The sequence below is a fragment of the Petaurus breviceps genome, unplaced genomic scaffold, assembly GCF_028583685.1.
Source record: "Petaurus breviceps papuanus isolate PSGF00001 unplaced genomic scaffold, PetGlider_PUasm1.0 175, whole genome shotgun sequence".
Taxonomy (NCBI): Eukaryota; Metazoa; Chordata; class Mammalia; order Diprotodontia; family Petauridae; genus Petaurus; species Petaurus breviceps.
In genome coordinates this window covers 9238797-9265962 of record NW_027185764.1, presented here as the reverse complement: position 1 = coordinate 9265962, position 27166 = coordinate 9238797, and the positions used below count along the sequence as shown (strand labels likewise).

Below are 27166 nucleotides of genomic sequence, written 5' to 3'. Positions count from 1 at the left end.
AGTTGTGTCTGACTTTCTGTAACCCCATTTGGGGTTTTCTTGGCAAAGATACTGGAGCAGTATACCATTTCCTTCTCCAGCTCATTTGACAGATAAGGAAACTGAGGCAAACAGGGTGAAGTGACTCACCTGGGGTGGTCACACAGCTAGTAAGGGTCTGAGGCTGGATTTGAACTCAGGAAGATGAGTGTTCTTTACTCCAGGCCCAGCACATGTGTCCCATGCCTCTTCCTTTATAATCAAGTCAGACTGGACTATTATTAGCTACTCCCTGAATTCCCTGAACTGGACATGAAATCTCCTGCCTCCATGTCATTATATTGGCTATTCTCCAGTCCTGGAATCCACTTTCCTCTTCATCTCTGCCTTTCAGAATCCTATTGCTTCAAGGGGAAGGTCAGATGCCTCCTCCCTCAGGTAGCCTTTCCTTGTCCCCCAAGGTGAAAGTGTCCTTTGCCTCCTCAAATTTTCCTAAATCAGTTTTTCCTTTGCCCTCATCATCCATTAAACAGAGAGTCTTAGGGGGGCAGCCTGGTATAGGGGAAAGGACACCAGACTGTGAGTCAGGAAAGCTCTCAACTCTACCTTTAGGTTTCTGTGTGACTTTGGGAAAGTCCCTTTCCCCCTCTGGGTCTCAGTTTTCTTACCATTTTACTTGTATCGTATTTATTTGCCCTAGATAGAGTACCAGACCTAGAGTCAGGAGGACTCATCTTTCTGGGTCAAATCTGGCCTCAGACACTTACTAGCTGTGTGACCCTGAGCAAGTCATTTGACTCTGTCAGCCTCAGCTTCCTCATCTGGAAAATGAGCTGGAGAAGGAAATGGCAAACCACTCCACGATCTTTGCCAAGAAAATCCCAAATGGGGTCACCAAGAGTCTGACAGGACAGAAATGCCTGGACTGAATAATTTTCCTTTCCAAGAAGAGTCTTGGGGTAAGGAGGGCTGATCAGTGGGAAATAGACAGCAATGTCCAAAAAAAAAATTAATAAAACTTTTCAAAAAGTTTTTATAGACAAGTATTTATATTGTCTGTCTCAGGAGTTTTGCAAAGTTCAGATAAGTTATAGGATATTAGGAATTTGTAAACTATAAAGGCCTAAATAAATGGGAGCCATTTATTTATGTCAGGAAAGGAACTGACGAAAATGACAAATAATAACAAAGGTAACTACGGTAACTGCTTTACGAGTATCATCTCACTTGATACTCTCAGCCACTCTGGGAAGTGGGGTGTTATTGTTATCTCCATTTTCCAGTGGAGGAAACTGAGGCAAACAAAGTTTAAGTGACTTTCCCGGGCTCATATAACTAGTAAGTATCTGACTCTGCATTTTAAACTCAGGTTTTTCTCACTCCAGGCCCAGCACTCTATCCATGACACCACCTAAGAATGCTATCTAGCCCTGAAAGAGAGGCCATAAGGGGTGGCTAGGTAGCACAGTGAATAGAGTACCACCCCTGGAGTCAGGAGGACCTGAGTTCAAATCCAGCCTCAGACACTTGACACGATTACTAGCCATGTGACCTTGGGCAAGTCACTTAACCCCAGTTGCCCTCCAAAAAGCAAAAAAAGAGAAACTCAAGATGCAGAACAAGACATATGCTTTCACATGAATAATGTTTTGCTTCATTATACTTATGTCTCACAAAGATTTTGTTTCTCTTTTCTTTAGTTTTAGGCTGGGAAGAGAAAAATAAATGCTTCTTAATTTAAAAGAATAAATTTTAAAAATAAGGAAAGCCAAGACCCAAAAGGAGAAGGGTTTTGTGCCAAAATACATAGTGAGTTAGTAGCCAAACTGGGACTAGAACCTGAGTTTCTTAACTCACAGCCTGGTGCCCTTACACCAGGCTGCTTCCCTAAGTCTGTCTGATTGATCAATGATGTTGAACCAGACTGGCTATTTTGACACCCTTGTGTCAAGATGTTGGCCTAAGTCACATACTGGGTGGGACTTCCTACTACTGACTCTCAGGAGGTCCCTTCTCCCTGGTTCCTGAGCCCTGGGGGCAGTAGTTCAATTAGGGGTGTCACCTCTGTGGGCTTCCTAAAAGGGGGGTGGCAGCCAAATAAAGCAAGTAGTTTTGATTTATTGTTCCCCAAAAAGAAATTGGGTATGTTTAAAGAAAACACAGGAAGTCTTGTGGATGACAAGTATTTCTTCAGCTCAGATAAAGCAGGAAAATACTGGGGAGAGATTTAGTTGAGAGGGCACTAGTATAAAGTTTGGGGATGAGGAAACTGCCAGGTGTGGTCTGTAGGGCAAAGGGGCCATTTACTGATAACGTCTCATATGGCCTTTGGGACTCGGTAGGTCAGCAACTCTGAATGAGGCAAAACGTCCATTCCATAATTCACTCAGTTGGCAACCTCCGGCCTTCCCCACCCAGCCCTTCTAACAATCAGAATGACTTGGTGTTGATATGGGACTTCCCTTCCCCGGAATCTTACAGGGCTCTTACTCAGATCTTCCTGGGGAGATTATTGTGATACAAGGGAAAGGAAACCAGGCTAGCCAAGAAAGGACCTGCCACGTGGCCAGAGACCATGACGATAAGGGAGTTTTGGCTCTCTTTGCCCCCTCTTCCTCCCCACCCCCCCACCAATTTGCAGATGAGAAAACGGAGGCTTAACAAGGTTAAATAACTTCTTAATCAATGGGTCAAGGTTGGAATTCCAAATTCAAAGTTATTTCCTGATTCCAAATCATGGTATGATGTATTTAGAGCTGGAAGAGACCTTAGCAGTCCACCTGGTCCTACCTCCCTTCATTTTACAGATGAGGAAGTGAAAGTCCAGAGAAGATGCCCAAGGTCATTTGTCCAAGTAAGTGTCAGAGGTGGGATCTGAACACAGGCCCTTTCACTTCAAATCACTGTCCCACACTGCTCTGGATCCACGGTTATTTTTACTATGCCACATGCCTGTTCTGTCCAAGCCTGGAGTCGGTTAAAGAGAGTGTGGCACCCCAGGAGAAGTCCTGACTCCAGCCTCCTTCTTCATCACAGTAATCTTCCAGGGAGGAGCTGAGCAAGCCTGAAAGGAAGTCTCATATCAACACCAAAGCATTCAGATGTTAGGGAAGCAGGGTGGGGAGGGCTAGAGGTTGGCAACATAGCAAATAATAATTGCACGACCTACCTCATGGGGCTGTAGGGAGGAAAGCCTTATGTAAACTTTAAGTGGGGATAGAAATAGCAGTTATTACAGTAGGCCGATCTAAGCAAAGGACATGATAAGGTCAGAGAAAGGTGTATACATCCTGAAAAGTTGAGGGCAGAGCGTCTGAGTTCAAGTCTCCTCTCTGACACTTAACACTGTGTGACCCTGGGCAAGTCACTTAAGTGCTGTTTGCCTCAGTGTTCTGATCTACAAAATGAGGGAGTTGAAGTAGATGACCTTTAAAGTTTCTAGTTGTTTGGATGGGGAGGGGAGTTTATGCATAGGCAGGAATATTTTAATGTATGGGGAATAGGCCAGTCGAATGTAATTGAGATGACCCCAATTTTGTTGGCCCCATCCAGAGCATCATGGTGCAGGTGGTACAATGGATAGATGGCTCAGCCTCTAGTCAGGAAGACTCATTTTCCTGAGTTCAAATTTGACCTCACATATTTACTAGCTGTGTGACTTTGGGCAAGTCACTTAACCCTGTTTGCCTCAGTTTCCTCATCTATAAAATGAGCTGGAGAAGGAAATGGCAAACCACTCCAGTATCTTTGCCAAGAAAACCCCAAATGGGGTCAAAGAGAGTCAGACACAACTGAAAAATGACTAACATTATTTTTATTATCAAGTCTTTCAGAATTGTCAGTTTTTACATTTGCATCAGCTTCTATGAGTCTCCAGGTGTTTGAGAGATCACTTTTTTTTGGAGGGAGGAAGAAAAGGCAATTGGGGTTAAGTGACATGCCCAAGGTCAAACAGCTAGTAAGTGTGTCAAGTGTCTGAGGCCAGACTCAGGTCCTCCTGACTCCAGGGCTGGTGCTTTATTCACTGTGTCACCTAGCTGCCTCAGAGATCACTTTCTGTTAGGCCAATCAGGGAAGACTTCAATGGAGGAAAGGTTACTTATATGATAGGCCATAGAAGGAAGAGATTCAACAAGAGACAATGACACATCTCAAAGCTTATGTCCCATATGTCCAAAACAGAGAACATTCTCTCTCCCCAAATAACCAGCACCTCTCCTGAGCTTCCTGGTCATCATCTAGGCCACATATGGCCTTCAAGTTCCCTGGGTTTGGCCTTTTGACTGAGTCCAAGTTTTACAGAACAAATCCATTTGTTAAGGGGATTTGCTTTGTGAAGTTTGGATTCAGTCAGAGGGCTGCACTTAAGGACCTAGAGGACCACGTGTGGCCTGGAGGCCTCAAGTCCCCCACCCCTGGACTCTGGTAGATAGTGTTGGATTCTCTGAAGTCAAATCTTGCTTCAGCCACAGGAAGTAAAGTGGCTTTGGGCAAGTCACTTAGCCTTTCCCAGTCCCAGTTTTCCCATCTGCAAAATAGGGATAATAATAGCATCTACCTCACAAGGTTGTGGAAGATCAAATGAGATAAAATTTGTAAAAAAAAAAAAAAAACAAATGAACAAAAAACCCCACCTTTGCAAACCTTAAGGTGCGATATGAATGTTAGCAGTGATTACATGTGTCTTTTGGAGCCTGACCACTGCCCTGCTGTGGAGGGCACCTGGGGAAAAACAAAATCTTAATGCTTCCTTCTCCTGTTTAGGACCAGGGGTTAGTTAAGCCAAACTTGCTGCAGAGGAAGTGCTGTTTTCCAAGAATGCTTTAGCTGGTAGCAAGCTTGGGCCACTGGCCCTCGGGGGAAGTGAAAATTGCTAGGCCAAGAAAGTTAAACATCTGATGACTGGGGAGTGAGCCAGCAAAGGAGGGCAGATCTGGGAGGGTGGGCCAAGAGAGACCCAATGAAGAGCATCCTATAAAAGGCCCCAAGAAACAACCAAGTCCTGCCATTTTTTTTTCCTCTGGGTGAAAATGTCCCTCTATAGCCAACAAATTTGCCCAGGGAGGGGAGGGTGGAACCCCAACCACCATGTAATATATTCCTGTCTGTGTCTGATGCCAACCAGGGCCACTCCAGGAAAAAGCTGGCCACGTGGGGGACAGGCAGGCTTCCAGAGGAAACAAGTGGGAAAAGTTTCCATTATCGACAGGCTGTGTAAGAGTATTGTGCGCTACCTTGCTGTAGTCATTGGCATTAAAAGTCCCACTCTTGGGAGAGCCTCGTGGCTGGTTGTGGAAAGCTCCGGCCAAACTATTCCAAAGCATGATGGAGTAGAAAGAGTTCTGCATGTGGAAGCAGAAGCCCCAGATGGGAGGCCTAGCTCTGACACATATTAGCTGTGTCACGGGGCCTCAACTTCCTCATCCGGAAAATGGGGATTAGGAAATTCATTTGCAATTAAAACCACACCCAGCAAATTAACCAGGATGATAAAGAGGGAACATTAAGGAGGATCTAGACAGCTGTTGGTGTCGCTGAGAACTTGTTCAGTCAGTCTAGAAAATAGTTTGGGACTAGGCTTGAAAGTGGTTATAAGTACTATATGGTAATACTATATATAATACAAAATACATAATAATATAAAATAAGTACTATGTAGACATAAGTACTATGTAGTACTTATATATTCTATATTATTCTATTCTATAATATATTCTGTTATATATTATATAAAGTACTATATAGTACTATCTAATATAATCTATTATATAATAATATACTATATAAGTATATAATATATAAGTATTATATAAGTACTATATAGATATAAGAACTACATAGTAATAATATATAGTGCTATATATTATATTGTGTTATATCTTATCATACCATCTCATATCGTATCATATAATATCATATCACATATAAAATAATGTAAGTACTATATTAGACCGGTGGTGCAATGGATAGAGCCTGGGCCGGGAGTCAGGAAAACCGAAATTAAAATCTGTACTTAGATACTGACTAGCTGTATGACCCTAGGCAAGTCACTTAACCTTTGCCTCAGTTTCCTCATCTGTAAAATGAGCTGGACAAGGAAATGGCAAACCACCCCATGATCTTTGCCAAGAAAATCCCAAATGGGGTCACCAAGAGTCTGACAGGACTGAAATGCCTGGACTGAACAACTGTCCTTTCAGAGATGAGTCTTGGGGTAAGGAGGGCTGATCATTGGGAAATGGACAGCAATGTCCAAAAAAACTCAATAAAACTTTTTAAAAAGTATTTATATTGCCTGTCTCTGGAGTTTTGCAAAGTTCAGATGAGTTCCAGGATATTAGGACTTTGTAAACTATGAAGGCCTAAATAAATGGGAGCCATTACTATTCAGGAAAGTAACTGACAGCTTTCCCCTATCCATTGGATGGGGTTTTATCCGATCCAGGCTTTCGGATCCCTGGTTGGACCAGGTTTTTTCTCCAATATAGCTGTTGACTTGCTCTGTGAGGTTGATCTTGTAAATTACTCATGTCTGAATTTGTTTGTAAGTCAATGGTTTGGAACTCATGTTTCCCTGGGGAGAGTATGTTCTAATGGTGGTTAAGTTCCCAAGCTAATCCACAAATGCCTATTTAACCCAAATTGTTCCTGAAATAGTACCATTTAGTACTACCACTTGTCTGAACTGAGGCAAGCATTCAAAAGACAAAAGTCCCAGCTGGCATAATTATTCTTTCCAAAAATCTATGATTTTGTGGGGGCCAGTCCTGCCTCTACCCTCTACCCATGCAGGCTGCAACTGGCTCCTTGTCCTAGTACATAGTCTCAGGAACTGGTGCGATTAGCCCTTCTTTGGGAGACGGCTAGGTGACACAGTGGGCAGAGCACTGGACCTGGAGTCAGGAAAAGCTGAGTTCAAATCCAGCTTCAGATACTTACTAGCTGTGTGACCTTAGGCAAGTCACTTAACCCAAATTGTCTCAGTTTTCTCATCTGAAAAATGAATGAACAACAATATAAATTGATAGTGGCTTGATATAAGGGGATAAAGAGCTGGACCTAGAAATAGGAAGACCTCATTTAGAATATAGCCTGAGACATACTAGTCTTTGGGCCTCAATTTCCTCCTCTGTAAAAATGACCTCTAAGGTTCCTCGAAGCCGGTGATCCTTCCGGCCTTAAAGCCACTCTCTTATTTAAGAGACAGCTAGATGATGCTGTGGATAGAGCATTGAACTAAGTTCAAATCCTCAGTTTCCCCATCTGTAAAATGGGCGTAATAACAGCTACCTCTCTAGGTTGTTGTGAGGATGAGAAAAAATTTATAAAATCCTTTACAAACCTTAAGGTGCTATAAAAATGTTGGTAATGATGATGATCTTAGACTCCACACTCAGCTAAGCTGGTTACAGGATTATAAATTTGGGGGTAGAAGGAATCCTCAGGGATCATCTGTTCCAAATCCTTTATTTTACAGATGGGGAAATTGAGACCCAGAGAAATAAAATGACTTGTCTAAGGTCACTAGATAGTAAGTAAGCAAAGCCAGGATATGAGCCCCAGGTCCTCTACCACTGCATCCATGCCAGTCAGCTTCTGGTTCTGTGATCAGTCAGTCAGCAAACCTGTATAAAGCACCTACTACTAGCCAGGCCCTTCGTTCCTTGGGTCAGTGCCTGAAGCCTCTGTCTTCGTAGGGGTATCTGGAGCTCTGGAACACCTCCATGAATGATAAAACACTTTTGGTTCATTTTGGGGAAAGAGGATGATCGTTATTTCTTAAATAGGACAGGCCCAGCAAGCAAGCCTTTTCCTTCTTGGTTAGGAAAGCAAGCTCGCAGGTAGGTCTAACATCTCAGGCTCAGTTTAGGATTTCACAAGATAGAGCTGGAATCTCTTTTCAAGGTCCACTCCCACATATGTGTTTACACTGTGGCCCCTCCATAGAGAGACTGCCCTCCCCACTTCCACCCGCCAAAAACCAACAAAAACACATTAGATATACTTGTCAATTTATGGAGGGATGGAGACAGGGAGGGGCCAAGAGTCACTCATGTTTAAAATAGCAGCTATTAGGCCTTTATTTTGTCTGTAACTTAACACCCATCATTTGTTGAGTTTCTCTCTGACATTCTTTGATGTTATTATTCAAATTTTGTGGTCAGAAGTCGACGTTTTTACTAAGAATCCTTGGTGTATGTAGACACATAGAAATCCTCAATAACTCCAGAATTTTTTTCCTTCCCTGCCATATACATTTCTATTTTTAAAAAATGTTTTATTCATTTTTTCATTCCTATCACTTTTCAATGATGACTTCAATGACTGCTAACTTAAGAGGCAGCTGGTATCAAGGTGATTTGAGTGCTGAGCCTGGAATCAGGACGTGAGCTTCAGATACTTACTGTGTGATCCTGGGCTTGTCATTTAATCTCTGTTTGCCTCAGTTTCCTCATCTGTAAAATGGGGATAATGTCGACCTCAAAGGGTTATTGTGATAATATCTGTAAATAGTGCTGGCACATAGTAGGTGCTATGTGAATGTTTATTCCTTCCCCTTCGCTTCCCACTGCCTTCAGTCCCAATGGAGTAACTTACTCTCTCTCTCTCTCTCTCTCTCTCTCTCTCTCTCTCTCTCTCTCTACTCCAATCTATCCTTCAGGAATAGGGATGGTTATATCACTTCCCTGCTTAAAAATTTTATTCTACCGAATGAAGTTCTTTTGCCTGGCATTTAAAGTCCTTTGCAATGTGGCATCCCCTCTGTCTTCTCAGCCTTATCCCACTTCACTTTCTTTCCTGCTTCTATACTCCAATCAGAATCCTTTCTAATAAAAAAACATTAAATGAAGCAGTGTTATCCCATAAGGAGAGCTATATCACTGGAACCTGTGATTCTTATTATCTGTGTGACCTTGGCCAAGTTACCTAACTTCTCTGGGCCTCAGTTTCCTCATCTGTAAAATTAGATGGTTAGGCCAAAGGACCTCTGAGGTTCTTTCCAGGTCTATGATCCTATGCAAATCCTCTGTTTGGCATTCAAAGCCTTTCAAGATTCACCCTCCTATACCTCCCCTTCCTTCTCCCTTTCCAGTCTTATTACATCTTACTCCCTGCCTGTACTCTTGGATGCAGTGACAATGGTCTTTGTTGCTGTTCCCCAAATAAGACAATCGATCTCTCAACTCCAGGCGCTTTCACTGACTATTCCCCAAGTCTGGGGAGCTCTCCTTCCTCATCTCTGCCTACTGGCTTCCCTTATTGTTCAGTCCTTTCAGTCATGTCTGACTCTGTGATCTCATTTGAGGTTTTCTTTGCAAAGATCCTGGAGCAGTTTGCCATTTCCTTCTCCTGCTCATTTTGCAGACGAGGAAACTGAGGTAAACAGGGTGAAGTGACTTGCCCAGGGTCACACAGCTAGTGTCTGAAGCTGGATTTGAACTCAGGTCCTCCTGACTCCAGTCCCAGTGCTCTATCCACTGTGCCACCCAACTGCCCTACTGGCTCCCCTGAAATCCCAACCAAATTCCACTTTCTGCAGGAAGCCTTCCTCAATGCCCCTTAATATTCAGGCCCTCCTTCTGCTGATTGTCTCCCATTAATCCTGCCTACAACTTGTTTGCACATATTTGTTTGCTTGGTTTCTCTTGTTAGATCGAAAGCTCCTTGAGGGGGATTTGGTTTTGCTTTTTTTCATTTCTATAGTGCTTAACATAAGGCCTGGAACATAGTAGGCACTTAATAAATGCTTATTGACTGACACAATGGCTATGTCTGACGATGTATGCCTCCTTGGGCACCTATTAGTACTTCTCTTACGAAAAACAGGCCACATAGGGGCGGCTAGGTGGTGCAGTGAATAGAGCACCAGCCCTGGAGTCAGGAGGACCTGAGTCCAAATCTGACCTCAGACACTTAGTGGGTCTACTAGCCGTGTGACCTTGGGCAAGTCACTTAACCCCAATTGCCCTGCCCCCCCTCCAAAAAAAAAACAAAAACAGGCTACATGCTTCACATTCACTTTTTGAAAGTCATGACTGTTCACTGCACTGATTAGCGCTCTATTGTTCTTCAGAATTATTTTCCTTTGTGCTATTATGATTGTTGTGTAAACTGTTGCCCTGGCTGCTGTTGTTTAGTGGTTTTCAGTCATGTCCTACTCTTTGTGACCCCATTTGGGGTTTTCTTGGTGAAGATACAGGAGTGGTTTACCATTTCCTTCCCCAGTTCATTCTACACATGAGGAAACTGAGACAAACAGGGTGAATGACTTGCCCAGCCAGTCAGTGTCTGAGGCTAGATTTGAACTTAGGTCTTCCTGACTCCAGACACAACACTATCCACTATGCTGCCTTCCCTGGTTATCTTAATGTAATCTGAATGAAATTCAGGATTCTAGGGTGCCATACGGGGGGGGGGGGGTGAGTATGGAAGAACAAAGCACAGCACAAGATGAGAGCAGGCAGAAAGTAAAGCAAGCCAGCTTCATGGAGGGAAGATGTTCACAATGCAAGGGGGTAGTCTGGGAGGATGGAAACAGATCAGGTTCCAATGAAGAGCCTGGTGCAAAGGGGGCAACAAAGGCAATAAAGCCCGGTGGGTTTGGGGGAGGTTCTTATCTGAGTCAGGAAGCACCAGACATCAGAGGAAAGGGAGGAGAGGGAAAGCAAGGACTCTGGACAGGAAGTACAGGCCAAGGTTTAGGTGCTGATTGTGAGCTATGGGGAGCTGGGGACACCTGGGAAATTGGAGGGCTCGTGGATATTCAGACTCCCCGCCAGCGGGGCATGGGCCTTTTGGCCTTTTCTAAAGGCCTTACACTTATCCAGGAAACTGAGAGGATGTGGGCTTCTCCCATGTTTTCACTTAAGAGACTATGAGACTCCTCACACTGGTTCTGCCTGCTTTTCTCCATATCAACTCCACAAGTCTTCCCATTTTTCTTTGAATTCTCCATAGTTACCATTTCTTACTGTGAAATGCTAGTCCATGACACTCAGATATCACCCTAAATTTAGTCATTCCCCAGTCAATGAGCACCAGCTCAGAATTCTTCTTTCCTTTTGTCACCCCCTTGCTCCCTTGGATGGAGAACACAGGGTAGCATCGTTGAAATTGAATGGCACTCCATTATGCAAACGTTTATTAAGAGCTTCTTGTGTGTCCAGAACCTTAAGTGAAACACATCCCAAACCGAGCTTATTTTTCCTCCCAAACCTGCTCCTCCTTCTGACTTCCCAGTTCCTGTCTGTGCCGCCACCACCAACCCGGTCTCCCACGGCTTGCTATCATTATCTTCCTTTGCTCTCTTGTTAACCCGTTGCATTCTGGCTTCAGATCTCCTCATCCAACTGAAACTGTTCTCTCCAAAGTTATCATTGATCCCGTAATTGCAAAATCGAACGTTCTCTTCTCCGTCCTCATCCTTCTTGACCTCTCTGCAGCCTTTGACACTGTAGGTCCCTTTATTTTTCTTGATTGTTCTAAGTTTTTTGAGGCTCTGCCCTCTCTCATTCTTCCTTGTTCCTGTGCAAGTGCTCCCTCTCAGTCTCCTTTGGGCCAGCTTCAGCCAGGTCACAGCTGTTCACTGTGAGTGTCCCCCAAAGTTCGGTCCTGTGTCCTCAGTGATCTCATCAGATCCCACGGATTTCACTATCATATCAATGCAGATGTTTCTCAGATCTCTTTGTCCAGCTCTAGCCTCTCTTCTGACCTCCAGTCTCATATTTCCATCTCAAACTCCACGTCCCATAGACATCTTAAACCCAACACGTCCAGAACTGAGCTAATTATCTTTCCCTCCAGCCCCGCCAATCTTCCAAACCTCCCTATTACTGTAGAAGCTACCACCATCCTCCCAGTCACTTAGACTTGCAACCTAGATGCCATCCTAGATGCCTCTCCTCACTGTCTCTCATCTTCCACCCACCCCCATATAAAACCTGTCCCCAAGTCTTGTCGTTTGCATCTTAGTGATATCTCTCAAACACTCTTCCTTCTCTACTCTGACACTGCTATCATCCGGGTGTAGACCCCAATCACCTCAGTCCCAGACTACTGCAATAGCCTTCTGGTGGGTTTGCGTGTCTCAAGTCTCTCCACTCCATTTCAGCCTTTGTTCTCCTGTTAAATTGATTGTCCTTAACAGAGGTCTGTCTACATCACCTCCTTATACAATAAATTTCAGTAGCCCCCTATTTCTTCTAGGATCAATTAGAAAATCCTATTTGACTTTGAAAGTGCTTACCTGGGCCTGGGTCCTTCCTACCTTTCCAGGCAAATACCTTACTCACCCTAACGACTGGCTTCCTAACTCTTCCACAAACAAAATGCTCCATCTTCCAACTTGAGGCACTTTCACTGGCTGGTCCCCATGTCTGGAATTCTCTCCCTCTTCATTTTTACCTCCTGGCTTCCTTTAAGTGTCAACCAAAGTCTCACCTTCTTCAAGAGGCCTCCACCAAGGTGCCTTCCCCTTCCCAGACTACCTCCAGTTTATCTTGTATATACCCGTGTTTCCCCGATAATAAGACCTATCCCGAACATAAGCCCTCCCCTTACTGTGTAAGATTCCTCTAAAATAAGCCCTCCCCAAAAAATAAGCCCTATTGAGATTGCGACTGTAGTGAAGGTGATCCCCTGCGCTACACGCTACATTACGATACCCTCTGTATGTACCGTCTTCGCGTCATCCTGTTCTTCCCCAGTGATTTGCTTGCTGGCACCATTGAGAGCAAAGCAGTGCCGCAGAGGAGAGCTGAGGCAGGACAACATAAGCCCTCCCCTGAAAATAAGCACTCTGGTGTTTTTCTTTCCAAAAAAAAATAATAAGACAGTGTCTGATTATCGGGGAAACATGGTAGTTTATTTGTGCGTGGATGTTGGCATGTTATCTCCCCCATAGACTGTGAACTCCTTGAGTGTAGGGACTGTTTTTTGCCTTTCTTGTATCCTCAGCTCTTAGAACACTGTTTGGTAGGAGAAGGCATTTAGTAAATGCTTCTTGACTGACTCTAAATCTCTCTCTCTCTCTCTCTCTCTCTCTCTCTCTCTCTCTCTCTCTCCCCCATATCTCATCAATTACCAAATCCTGTTGATTCTATCTCTGCACTTGTATCCCAAGCATCTTTTCCTCTCTACTTCCGCTACTGGTCTACTATAGTCCTGAATTCACAACTTTCTAGACCACTGTAGTAGCTCACCTTCTCCCTACTCCAATTCATCCTTCATGAACAGGTATGGTTATGTAACTTCTCCTCAAAAATTTCATTCTACCAAACTAAATCCAAGCTCCTTTGCCTGGCATTCAAGGCCCTCTGCAAAACAGCATCTACTCTGTCTCTCTTACCTTATCTCACCTTTCATGCAAACTACATGCAAACTATGCTCCAATATGATGGGACCAATTAGAGCTTATGTCTTTCACTGTCCCTGCTATTCTTGATGACTAAAATAGCATTCCTCCCCCTCTTTGCTAAATTTCTTTCCCTTTAGCTCAGTTCAATTGCCACCCCTCTTATACAGTCCTATCATTCAGTAAAAACTTTCTTTCTTGAACCTCACATAGCATATTTTCTATACCTCTCTGATACATTCATAATGCACAACCTGATTGTCGGAATCTGAACTCAGAAAGATAGTTATGAATCATATTTTTCATAACTTCTATGGCTCATATCCCCACCTAAGATTACCCCAGTGAACATCGGGTTCTGGCTTGGGTCTTCTCTTTGAGCACTTCAATCCCCTGAAAGTACCGGATGGACCAGGATGTTAAACATAGAACAGGTTTATTAAAGGCAGTAAAGAACAGAGTCAGTAACCGTTACACTCTCTGTCTGGTGAGCTCCATTTCCTTCTCTGACCTCAGAGGTTTGGTCACCATCCCTGCTAACTCACAGCACCAATTAGCAGCATTGCCACTCCTTGGGCACAACTGTGGACCTCTTGCAGGTCCGTGTTCAGTGCCTCTCCTCAGTGTCTGGTGCACAAGTGGGCTTGAAGCATCGGTTCCCCCAGTCCCATATCTGCCTGCCAGTCATCATTCTGACACCTTCTCTTGATCTGTCTCTCCATCTCTCAGCAGAGTCCCAGCTTGACCTTGGGACTTCTCCACACTCACGCAGCAGGATTTCTCTTCCCCTGCTTGTTCTCCATTCCTTTCATGAACACTCCAATATGAAAGGTCTTCTCTGGATTCTCCCAACACACACCTCCACCCTACTCTTCTGCCCCACTCACAAAAAGGGAAAAGGCTACCCGAACCCATTTGGAGCTCTGAGGATTTTTTCTTTTTAACAGAGGCTCTTTCCATGAATGGCCATTATAAATAGGATATTACAGACATTTGTGTTGTGTCCTTTACCCATCTTTAGCTCTGGGAAAGAAGGAAAGGAAACAAGCGCTTATTCTTATAACAGCTAACAGCTGGCATCTATATAGTGCTTTAAGGGTTGCAGAACACTTTGCATGTGTTATCTATGTTAGTCTCATGACAATTATGTGAGTTGGGTGCTATTATTATCCCATTTCACAGATAAAAAAGATGAAGCCCAGAGAGGTCAAATGACTCACTCAGAGTGATATAGCTGGTGAGTATCTGAGACAGGATTTGAACTCAGGTCTTCCTGAATCCAAGTCCAGGACTCTATCCACTTAGGCCAACCAGCTGTACCTCTCCTAGCTTCTAGCCAAGTGGTACACACATAAAGATGTTGTGTTTAATTTAATTAACATTCCTTGGCCTTTTAGAGCTTAAAGTCATATAAGGAATAGGTTGTTGTTCAGTCATTTTTAGTCATGTCTAACTCTTCATGACTCCATTTGGGGTTTTTTGGCAAAGATACTGGAGTGGTTTGCCATTTCCTTCTCCAGCTCCTTTTACAGATGAAGAAACTGAGGCAAATAGGGCAAAGTGACTTTCCCAGGGTCACACAGTTACTAAGTATCTGAGGCAGGATTTGAACTCAGAAAGTCTCATCTTCCTGACTCCAGGCCCAGGGTTCTATATACTATGCCACCTAGCTACCCCTCTAGGGAATAGAACATATATACAAATAATTATAGCACAAAACCATAAGGACATTAGAAAGTTAGAGGGCAGGGGCAGCTAGATGGCGCAGTGAATAGAGCATGACCCTGGAGTCAGGAGGACCTGAGTTCAAATCCAGCCTCAGACACTTAACACAAAAACTAGCCGTGTGACCTTGGGCAAGTCACTTAACCCGAATTGCCCTACCTTCCCCCCAGCAGAAAGGAGGAAGGAAGGAAAGAAGGAAGGAAGGAAGGAAGGAAGGAAGGAAGGAAGGAAGGAAGGAAGGAAGGAAGGAAGGAAGGAGGAAGAAAGAAAGTTAGTTACAGGGCAGCTAGATGGTATAGTGGATGGGATGCTGGCCCTGGATTCAGGAGGACCTAAGTTCAAATTTGTCCTCAGGTACTAGCTGTGTGACCCTGGAAAAGTCACTTAACTCCAATTATGAAAGAAAGAAAGTTACAGAATGCTATGTAGGTCTCAGGTAGGGAAGTCATTATCCCTTGGGAAGACTAAGGAAAGCTTCTTGGAAGGGATAGGATCTAAGCTGAGCCTTAAATGATAGGGAGGAATTCAGCAGGTAGGGTTGGAGTGGGGGCATGGCCTACAGCCATGGCATTACTAGGCCCATACTCCAGACAAATGAACTAATCAGCCAAAGGAAAGAACATTGAATGGGGAGCTAAGAAAAGTGGGCTCTAGTCAATCAGTCAACAAACATTTATTAAGCTGTGACTATGTGCCAGGCACTGTGCTAAGTGCTGGGAATACAAAGAGAGACAAAAAACACAGTCCCTTCCCTTAAGGCGCTCCCATTCAAATGGTGGAGGTGAACATGCCACCAACCATGTATGTATAAGACATGTATAGTGCAAAAGGGAGATTGGTTGGTTGGCGGTTGTCCTTCGTTCTCAGAGAGGACCAAAATGACATCACTCTGCTAGAGTCAAGTTTCAATGTGTCCAACTGTGGCTGATCAGACAAACGTGAGTTCGGAAGGCTCTGCCACAGGTCACGTGGACGTTGGGGGTGGATTCTCTAAACTGGTGCATCCTGCGTTCCCTTTGACCTGTCTCAATTCTGCTTTGCTCATAGAGCACAGCACCTTCTCTGATGTGGGCACGCCATGCCCATGCCAGTCCTGTGCTTATGTCTCCTATGTCACACAATCACTAACAAAGTTATTTAGAGAGATCTTGAGAGTGTCCCTGTATCGCTTCTTCTGACCGACATGGGAACACTTGCCCTGTGTGAGTCTATTTTATGGAGAAAAAAAATGGGAGATAATCTCAGAGGGGACCAGAAAAGGCCATTTGCAAAAGGTGGGATTTGAGTGGAGTCTTGAAGGAAGCTGGGGAAGCCAGGAGGAGATGAGCAGAAGGAACATTCATGGGCATGAGGGAAAGTCAGTGAGAAGGCCTAGCACTGGGAGCTGGAGTGACCTTTGTAAGGAACCGCAAGAAAGACATCATTGGATCATGGAGTGGCCGGAGGGGAGTAAAGTGTAAGAAGACTGGAAAGAGCCCAAGTTGTAAAGGGTTTCTGATGCCAAAGACTTTGTACGTGATCCTGGAGGTAATAGGAAGCCACAAGAATTTATTGAGTAAGGAGGTGACATGGTCAGATCTGTATTTTAGGAAAATTCCTTCAGCAGCTGAGTGGAAGATGGATGCTTGGGACAGGGAGATCCAGTAGGCTTATTACAATAGTCCAGGCATGAGGTGATGACAGCCTGCACCAGGTGGGCATACAGGAAAGATGTTGGGAAGGTAGAAATGACACTAACTGTGAGCTTTGTAACCTTCGATTTGATGTGCATACTCTGGGCCTCAGTTTTCTCCTTTATCAAACAAGGAAGTTCCACTAGAATCAGTGATTGTTAACCTGGGGCCTTTGAACTTTTTTTCTAAAGTATTTTGATAGCTATATTTTATTTCTTGCATTTAAAGACATTTTTCTGAGAAAAGAGTGACTAGGCTTCACCAGAATGCCAAAAGGGTCCACGTCAGAAAAAGAAAAACCCCTGCTCTGATGACTTCTAATATGCCTTCTCTGCTCTAGAATTTTATGAGGTTATGGACCCATGGACCTCTGAGAGGGAGATGGCTGAAAACAAAGTGCTGACTCTCCCATTGGCACAGCAAGGAAATAATCATGACATTCCATAAAATGCCCTGAGAAGCAGGCAAAAAGAGCCTGCAAAAGATACCCAAGGGGCACTGAGAATCTTCAGTCTCAAGCAGAACAGTCCAACATCCCCCAGGAATAACCCCAAGTAGCTTCCTGCTCCTCCCTCTGAGAAAGTACACTCTGCACTTGGGGCTGGGGCAGCCTCATCTAAAAGACACACACACACACACACACACACATATACACACACACACACACACACAGGCGTGTATGGAGGCCATGCCACACCAGCAGAGTGCCTCTCGAGCCAACAGGCTTGGCCATGAGTACTTGTTGGGCTGACAGGTTTGCTCATACCAGTCAGGACAGGAAATTTACAAATACTGCCTCCGTCAGCACCCAGAAAAATATTGCTGGATTGTTTGGCAATGAAAGAGGAGGGAAAAGGGGTCTAAGAGCCAAGAGGGAAGAGAAGAAAAGGGTGCAAGGACTTGAAAGTCAGAAGAGCTTTATTTTTTTTTCCCTCCAGTTCTCTTAAGTTTTATTTTGAACTTAACCAACACCAAATAGAATGGGCATTTCCATGTACATAGAACAGAAAAAGATGATTGGACCCAAAACAGCAGATCTCTATTATGTGCCACTTGCTTTTCTTTTTAAGTTATGCAATAAGATCAGCTGGTAGCTAGCTGATAGTCATAGTATATTCCAGAAAGGAGTGGTTAGGCTTCGCCAGAATGCCAAAGGGGTCCATGACCCAAATGAAGTTAAGAACCCCTGCTCTGATGATCTTTAAAAAAAAATGTTTGTTCTTCAGTTCCATGTCCTCTCCCTCCCTCCACCCCTCACCCACCCATTGAGAAGGCAAGAAATATGATATTCATTATATATATAGTCATGCAAAACACCACATTAGCCACATTGTGAATTTTTTTTTAATGAAGCAAGAAAAATAAGGAAAGGGAAAAATGCTTCAATCTGAGTACTGAGTCCATCAGCTTTCTATCTGGAGGTAGTAGCAAAGGACATGAGTCCTTCGGAGTTGCGGTGGATCATTGAATTAATCTAAGTTACTAAGCCTTTCATTGTTAATTAATTTATAATATTGCTGTTACTATATAGATCACTCTGCTGGTTTTGCTCACTTCACTTTGCATCAATTCATATAAGTCTTCCTAGGCTTTTCTTTTCTTATAGCATATTAGTATTTCCTCATATTCACAGGTCATAATTTGTACACCCATTCCCCAATTGATGGCCATCCCCTCGGTTTCTAATTCTTTGCCACAATAAAAAGAGCTGCTATAAATATTTTCTTATATATGGGTCTTTTTCATTTTTCTTTTATCTTCTTAGTGTATATACCTAGTAGAAGCACTGTTAGTTTCATTTAACAAAAAAATTTAAGTTGGTAAGCAGAGGCAGGATGAGGCCCTGGGTCTCCTGACATCCAGACCAATATTCTTTTTATTACCTTATGCTGGACCCAGATTATTCTATGATGAAGGAAGGTCCCTTTTCCTGTCACCACCCCCTGTACCAGCTGACAAAGTCATCCTTGTACCATCAGTTCCCAATTATGTCCTATGACATTGTCCTGGGACAATGTGCTCTGTCTGTTCTTTCTTTAAAAATTAAAGAAAAACTTTTTGACTTCTTCTTTCCCCTCCCTGGCAATTCATTTCTTCATGCCTTTTCCTTTCCCCACCTATCTGCATGCCACCCAGGGCCACCCTTCTTGGGGAGATGCCTAAGCTGTGTTTTCTTCTTTTATGCTTGAAGCCATAGAGAAGGAGCAGGAAAGGGAAGTTTCATACCTGGGACATCTCTAGGAGAGACAATGGGACCTTGGGACCTGTTTGTTCTCTGATAAGTACCAATGACCCTAGACAAAGGATAGGGAGGGCAGGTCTTATGATACGTTGGGACAGAGTCTTCAAATGGCCCTGCCACATGACCAGATTCAGGCAACCTGAACTGAACTGAACAATATGAATTCATATTCCATAAAGTGTTCAGTCATTTTCCAATCAATGGGAACCTAGTTAAAATTATTTTTTTCTCTCTTAAAAAGTTAAATAAAATTTTATTTTTTAATGAATAGATATCTAATTTCTCTTCCTCCCCCAGTCAACAAACTGAAAAGGAAGAAAAAGAAAATAAATCCTCTTAATAAACATGCATAGTCAAGCAAAATGAAATCCCTTATCCAATTCTTTGCCAGGAGAAGGTGGGTAGCAGTCCTCATGAATCATGGTAGGTCATTGATGCAAAGTGAAGTAAGCAGAACCAGGAGAACATTGTACACAGTAACAGCAACACTATATGATGATGCACTGAGTGATAGACATCGCTCTTCTCAGCAATACAACGATCCAAGGCAATTCCAAAGGACTTATGGTGGAAAATGCTGTCCATATCCAGAGAAAACTAATGGAGTGTGCAATGTGACATAGGCTATACGTGTAAAATCATATAAAATACTATTTCAAAAGAAAAAAAGAATCATGCTGGGTCATCGCATTGGTCAGAGTTCAGAATTCCTTTTTCCTTTGGTCACTACTTAGCTCTTTTTAAGTTTTGGGGTTTTGTTTTTTTTTTGCTTTTTGGAGAGAGACTGGGGTTAAGTGACTTGCCCAAGGTCACACGGCTATTTTTTTGTGTTAAGTGTCTGAGGTCGCATCTGAACCCAGGTCCTCCTGACTCCCGGGCTGGTGCTCTATTCACTGTGCCACCTAGCCTCCCCTACTTGGCTCTTTTTTATAGAAAAAGTGAGATAGCATTGTGGAAATTCAATTTGACTCTATTCAACAAAGATTATTAAGTAATTGTTGTTTTTTGTGCCCAGCACCTCAGACTCAGCAAGTCCCAAAATGAGCTTATTTTCCCTTCCAGACCTATTCCCATCAAATGGCATAGGGTACTTCTCTTCCCCTGATGGAACAGTTTAGATGGAGCGGGTTTTCCCCACAGCTCCTGTTCCAACTAAGTTTTTCTGGCCCAGAGTAGGACCCAAGGCACAAGTGGGTCATCAGGTTCTTCTCTGGATTCAGAAATGAGATCCTATGGGTTGGCTGAACTGGGGCTTCCAATCTTATCACTGTTAATGTCAATACCACCCACCCAATATGCTAGGAGCCACTTGCTGTTTTCTCTTGACATCTCAGTACTAAGGGAGTTCAAGGGCCATTCAACCAGTGGGTTGTCTCACATGATAAGTTCATCTTTTTCTATTATACTACAAATTTCTTTGCTTCCTCTTCCTGGTTCCTTATTTGCTCAGTAACAATTTCCACGGGTTGCCATTGGGGCTACACCCTTCTCCCTCTCTGCTGAAATCCTTTCCATTCCTCATGACTAAGTTCCGGATCCACCTCCTCCTTGAAGCCTGCCCTGACCGCCTCAACCCCAAGCATTTTCTCCCTTCCTCTTCTGAACTCCCTACACAATTACTGCCAGCACAACTCATTTGGTAGTGAATCATCAGTCTTTATGTCATCTTTTCATTTCCATAACCATTTTTAAGTGACTGCTTAAAAACAGTGTTTCCTAGGGTGTGTGCTGGGGGAATTGTAACGATAAGGTAAGACAAAGTCTCTGCTTCCAATCCTGCTTCCCCTTTCTCCACCTTCCCTCCCAAGCCCCACAAAGGTTACATATCTTTACAATAGTTTACAATCTTGTCTATTGTCCTCAACTATTATTGAGATATTTTATTATTCCAACGTCCACATGTTATGTCTTGTCTCCCCAACTAGATTTTAAGCTCCTTAATGACAGAAACTCTATGTTCTGGTTGCTTGCTTTTTTTTTTTTTAATGTCTCTGACATTGCAAAATACAGCTGAAAGGGGTTCTGGGTTTAGAGTCAGAGGGTCTGGGTTCAAGCCCTGTCACTCATAGCCAAGTCCCAGTGAGTTCTAATGATGAATCATTTGAATTGGTTGGATTATTTGAATTTGCAATGCCTATTTCTGCTGGGCTGGAACCAATTATCAAATTTTACATAATTATAACTATAAATAGTGCAACTTCCAATACATGCAACCATTTCAGGGGATTTGTTATTCACACTAATCAGGACCTAGCTGTTCTACCGTCTGTGAAATCAGACAAGTCACTCACTTAACCTCTCTGGCCTCAGTTTCCCTATCTGTAAAATGAAAGGGTTGGACTAGAATCCAGATAATCTCTGAGGTTCTTTCCAACCTAAAAACCTAAGAGAATAGGAGGTGCTTAGATAGTATTCGTTGATTTGATTTAATTTGAATACAATCACAGATCTATTGATGTATGCAAATCACTTGGTTCCTGTTCCAGGAACTTTTATAACTAATTGACTAAATATTAACTGGGTACTACTCTAACATTGAGGGGCACTCCTTCCTCACCCCTATGGGACCTTTAAAAAACTGAGCTCAGGTTCAAAGTACTCTGTGGGTCTGAAACTCTGCAAAACCATAGCTCATGGGCCCAAAAATGTGTTTCCTTTTTCCTTTTTCAGTCACAAGATGCAATTAGTTCAGAGCAAAGGCATTTAATAAAACAGCATACTATGAAAAGTATCAATAGAACATTTTCTCAGTAAACATCAGGCACACTCTCCCATCAATGGAAATGGTGCATCATCAATGGGAAGACTGGGCATGCTAAAGAAAATATGTTTTCTACCTGTAAAAAGTCAAGGATAAAATCTATCTTAGGTCACTTAACTCCTTAAGGGTGGAGATTGTTTCATTTTTTTGTATTTGTAGCCCTAGCATCTGATATACAACATCTGGCACATAGTAGGTCTTTAAAATACTCATTGATTGATTAATTACTTTCCTACTTCCCTACTTCCTGGATTTAAAATGACTTGTTGACTGATTTCATACAGAGTATGTAAAGTGTGGTTATCCCCGAGAGAGCAAATATGGAAGAGTGGGAAGGAACCTCAGAGACCAGTTGGTCCATCCAGTTCCCTTATTTTATAGACAAGGAAACCAAGGCCAGCAGAGGTAAGACGTCTTACTAAAGGACACACAGCTGGTTGGCTACTGGTAGAACCTAGTTCTTCTGGCTTCTTGGTCAGGCCTCCTTACTTCCCACCACACCACCCTGAACACATAATCCAAAGAAACAAGTTAGACAACATATCAACTTTCCTTTATGTGTTTTGCTTTTAACTTTTTTTCTACTTTAAAGGTTTTAATGGAAACTGAGGGTGAAAGGGGTCATCACTGTCAATCATGTTTGGACATAAACAACATTCCACTGCTCCCACTAAGTCAACCACAACATGGGCAGTGCCCACTCCATGCAGGCCCCTGTACCAGGCACCGTGAGAACCTAGGAAGGAAGAAGACATGGTCCCAGCCCTTAAGGAGCTTACAGCCTGGTAGGCAGCTTGAGCATAGAAGTCTGCACAGAGATACTAAGCACAGAAAAGTATGCCCAGCCAAACCACAGCTGTGTTGGGGAACTAGGGAGAACGGATAACAAAACGGGAAAAGCAAAGGACTGATAGGGACACATAAGCCAGGCAAGCTTCTTGGAGAAGACGGTAAGCTTTGGCATGATACTGGAATTAAAGGAAGAAAGTGGTAAGATGGATAATAGATGACTGAAATTGAAGCCGGCACTGGAGGAGGGGAAGGTCATGGTGAAACAGAGATTGGGTCCAACAAAGCAGGTGTTGGGCCTCGGGCTTTGACAAAACAGCCTGTGAGGGAGCATGGAAAGGGCTGCAGCCTGAGCTGCTGACGAGGCTTAGGGTGTGGAAAAGAAAGGTATGGGGAGTAGGGAGGGGAGGCTGACAGGAGATTAGAGGGGTGCCAGGAGGGAGCTGGCAGCTGGCCTTTGGCAAGGCAGCAGGGTGAGATAACAATCCCATCTTACACTTGGGCAAAGCTCGAAAACTTTCAAAGAGCCGCAGCATCAGGATACAAAGCAATCCTGGGAAGCGAGCATTAACCCCATTTCACACACAGTGAAACAAAACTGAGAAGAAAGGTGACTTACCTAAAGTCACACATCCAGCAAAGGGCAGAGCTAAGACCTATCCTCATCAGATTCCTCCCCTCTTTCATCTCCTTCCTAAGCAAAGAACCATTCAGGAATGTGACCTCAGAGTTTTGGGGGTGAGGGAGAAGGGCAGGAAGCACAGGTTCCAGATAAGCAGAAAATAAGGGTAGGGAGGCTCATCATACCTCAGATCTCACCATCAAAGAGAACCATAGGAAGGACCAAAGAGAGCTTAGAGGAAGTTTTCTGGGCCAATTTGTTGTTGTTGAGTCATTTTCAGTCCCGTCAAACTCTTGGTGACCCCATTTGGGGTTTTATTGGCAAAGATACTGGAGTGGTTTGCCCTTTCCTCTTCCAGCTCATTTTTACAGATGAGGAAACTGAAGCAAACAAATGAAGTGACTTGCCCAGGGTCACATCATAATAATAAGTGTCTGAGATCAGACTTGAACTCAAGATAAGTCTTCCTGACTTCAGACAAGGTACTCTATCAACTGCACCACCTAGTTGACCAAATCCATATCAAGCATAGACCACCAAGTCCAAATCCCAGATTTGGGAGGGTTTTTTTTATGGATCTCTAAGCCCACTATCCCGTGTATTCCACCCATGAGCTCACTACATTCTTGGACCCCTGTTTTTCCCATCTGGAATCCGTGGCCTATTCTCAAATGAAACTGGAAAATAGTTGGACCCAGAAAACCTCCTCTCAACTCCCTTTGATCCTTCCTATGGTTCTCTTTGATGATGAACTCTGGAGGAGGATGGGCCCCCCTTTCCCTTATTTTCTATTTATCCAGAACCTGTACTTTCTAGCCTCCCCCCCCCAAAAAAAACCAAAACCAAACAAAACCTAAGGTCACATTTCTGAGTGGTTCTTTGCTTGGGAAGGAGGTGGGAATGGGAGGGCTCTGATGGGAACAGGTCTTAGGTCTTTGGAAAGGTCTAGAGGTGCAGGGTAAATCTGCTCATACAAACTAAGAGGAGGTGTGGGTCTGGGGGAGAGCGGGGCAAGGCTTCAAGAAAATACCTTTGTGGTCTTGGCAAGACATTCAGCATTTCTAGGCCTCAGTTTCTTCATCTGAAAAATAAGAGATTTGGGCAAGATAGACTCTGTGATCTCTTCTGGCTCTGAATCTATAAATAATGAAACTGAATAATAATGAAAATGAGAGTTACAAAGGGGGGGGACGGAGAGGGGGATGCTGGGAGAAGGAGCAGGAAATTCCAGATCCAACTTCCCATGGGGCTGTTTGTGGCTGCTCTTTCTTGATCTCTCTGTCTGTCTCTTTCCCTTTGCTTTCCCGTCCCTCCCTCCCTTTCCCCCTATCCTCTCTCTTCCTTTCTCTCTCCCTCTCTCTCTCTGTCTCAACATTTTTTATTTTTTTTATATCTTCAAAATCACCAGCTCTGTCAAAAGCACCGTAATTGTGCTTGTTGCAACAACCCCTGAGAAAGCCCCAGCAATCAATAGTGCAAATATTAAAAACGGTAAATCTAACCGACCTCCAATACCAGGCTGCGGTTTTCAGATCTGCCCTACAGATGTTATTTTTCATCTCCCCATGATGAGAGGGGTTACAGATGACCTCTAGATTAAAGGGTCAACTTATTTTAACATTGCTCCCTTCCAGCCATCTTCCCTCCCCATCACCACCACTGTCCTTGTAGCAGTGAGGGCCTCACACCCCCAAGCACTGGAAAGTGCTTTTGCCGCCCCCCCCTCACACACACACACACACACACACACACACACACACACACCTCTCCCTTCCTCTTTTCTCCTTGGGGTTTTATTTCCAGAATGATAGAGTCATATAGATTTTTAAAAGGAAGGAAAACATTGGCCTGCTCAAGCCCCCACCCCCACCCCCAGATACTAAATGATGAGGGAAACATGTCATATGAAAAGAATGTACACAGCATGAATGTGACAGGCAGATCAGATATCAACATCAAAACCAGTCGTTGAGCAGGAGGAGTAGAGTTGGAACAATTAATAGAAAGGGGGAGAAAATGCTAAAGAATCCTGAATCTAGCAGCTTGAAATACACACACACACACATACACACACACACACACACACCAATTTTTTAAAATGGAAAATTCAAAAAATTCATTTTTCAGCTTGGCAGTGAAAGAACCAAGACTGTAAACTGACCAGCAGAGAGATCGGAAGTTCAGATACTGTGGGGGACTTTTTCAGGCTTGGCTGGAATGTGGGTCAGATGTCAGAGAAATAAAAACTGCTACTCAGGTTCATCCAGGGAACAGTCAACAAGGGGAAGGGGAAGGGAGCTTGGACATCTGTGTGTAGGGAGTTCGGACATACACTGACAGTTGTCTGTCTATCTGGTACGATTTCTAAAGAAACAAAGAGCCTCCTCCTGGGCTGGACCCACTCTGGGACATTGCAGGGACTCCTGGATCCCAAATGGAAGTTTTCTGTGTCTATTCCTACCCCAAGCAGTTCTGTTTTTATCTATCCTGTAAGGACAGAAGCCTTAGACTCTGGCCACCTCTATTCTTTTCCCTTTCTCTAAAACAAAACAAAAACAGAAAAGCCACCCACCTCAGAGCTTCATATCCTTCACTGATCTATTTGCTTTTACTGATATCTTTCATTTTTGCACTAGCTTCATTTCTAAATACATCCCTCCCATGTCCCCCACCCAGAAAGTCATCAAGTTTTTAATTAACGTGAATGAATTCTTCAGAGCTTTTCCTGACAGGTGGCTTTGAGATCTTGAAGGGAAGAGGAAACACAAGGCTCCTGAACCCCTGTTAGGCTATAAGGACCTTGAAGGGAGGGATGAGGTCTTTTTATTTCCCAAGACTTCTGACACAGTGATACAATTGACATGTATATGGGAAGGGGGACTTGGAGGAAGAGGGTGAAAGTAGCAGCTGATAAGGTTTTTCTCCCCAATATGGAGTTTATATCAATCAAAAAGTATTTATTAAGGGCCTGCTACAGGCAGCTAGGTAGCTCCTGAAGAAGTCAGGAAGACTCATCTTCCTGAGTTCAAATCTAGCCTCAGACACTTACTAGATGTGTGACCTTGGGCAAGACATTTCACCTAGTCTCAGTTTCTGTATCTGTAAAATGAGGTAGAGAAGGAAATGAGAAACCACTTCATTATCTCTGCCAAGAAAACCCCCAAAATGGGGCCACAGAGAGTGTGATACGACTAAAAATGACTGAACAACAATGGACATACACCGCCAAGAAGGTCAAAGACAGGGAAACTAAAAATATTCAGTGTCACACAGTTAGTATGTGTTTGAGGCCAGACTTGAACTCAGGAAGGTAAGTCTTCCAGATTCCAAACAGTGCTCTATCCCCTGTGCTACCTAGCACCTAGCAGGCCCTTAATAAATATTTACTGATTCATATAAACTTTATATTGGGGAGAACAGGCCATGAAAAATCTCTCAAAATTCTACTCTTGATATGAATTTGGAAAATAATTGGGCCAAGAAAGGGCACTGGTGGCACAGTGGATAGAGGGCGGGGCCTGGAGTCAGGAGGACCCTGTTTGCCTCAGTTTCCTCATCTGTAAAAGGGACTAGAGAAGGAAATGGCAAATCACTTCAGTATCTGTGACAAGAAAACTCCAAATGGGGTCATCGAGAGTTGGACATGAGGCCCTCTGCTTATTCAGACATACCTACAGTGTTTTAAAGTTTACAGAGTACTTTCTTTATAGTAGTTCTGTGAAGTGGGTTTCATGCCTTCCATTTTACTGATAAGGAATCTGAGGTTAAGAGAATGTAAGTGACAAGTCCAAAGTCACACAGCCAAGAAATAATCAAAATCTGAATCTGAGTCTTCTAGCTCCAATACGAATCTCACTGAGATACTCTGAGAAGTTCCTATGTTCAGAAAGCTGTCCCTTACCCCCAGCACTCTGGAAATAAAATATCAAAGAGAAAATCAGCCAAGGGGTCTATGAGCGTAACCAGGGCACCCTTATCCTGTTTTGTTTCAAGGCAGGATGGTAGAGTAAAAGAGCTGGAT

At 43.5% G+C, this 27166-nt stretch overlaps 2 long non-coding RNA genes across 2 annotated transcripts in view; both read right to left on the bottom strand.

The window, feature by feature from the left end:
- The window catches only part of LOC138158646 (uncharacterized), a 316165-nt gene that overhangs the window by 263753 nt on the left and 25246 nt on the right, over positions 1 to 27166 (bottom strand). The window lies entirely within an intron of this gene.
- On the bottom strand, positions 1748 to 24964 carry LOC138158645 (uncharacterized). Its single transcript, XR_011167692.1, has 3 exons — positions 24910 to 24964; positions 24176 to 24226; positions 1748 to 3043 (listed from the first exon to the last, which is right to left on the bottom strand). It is a non-coding gene; the product is annotated as an uncharacterized lncRNA (long non-coding RNA).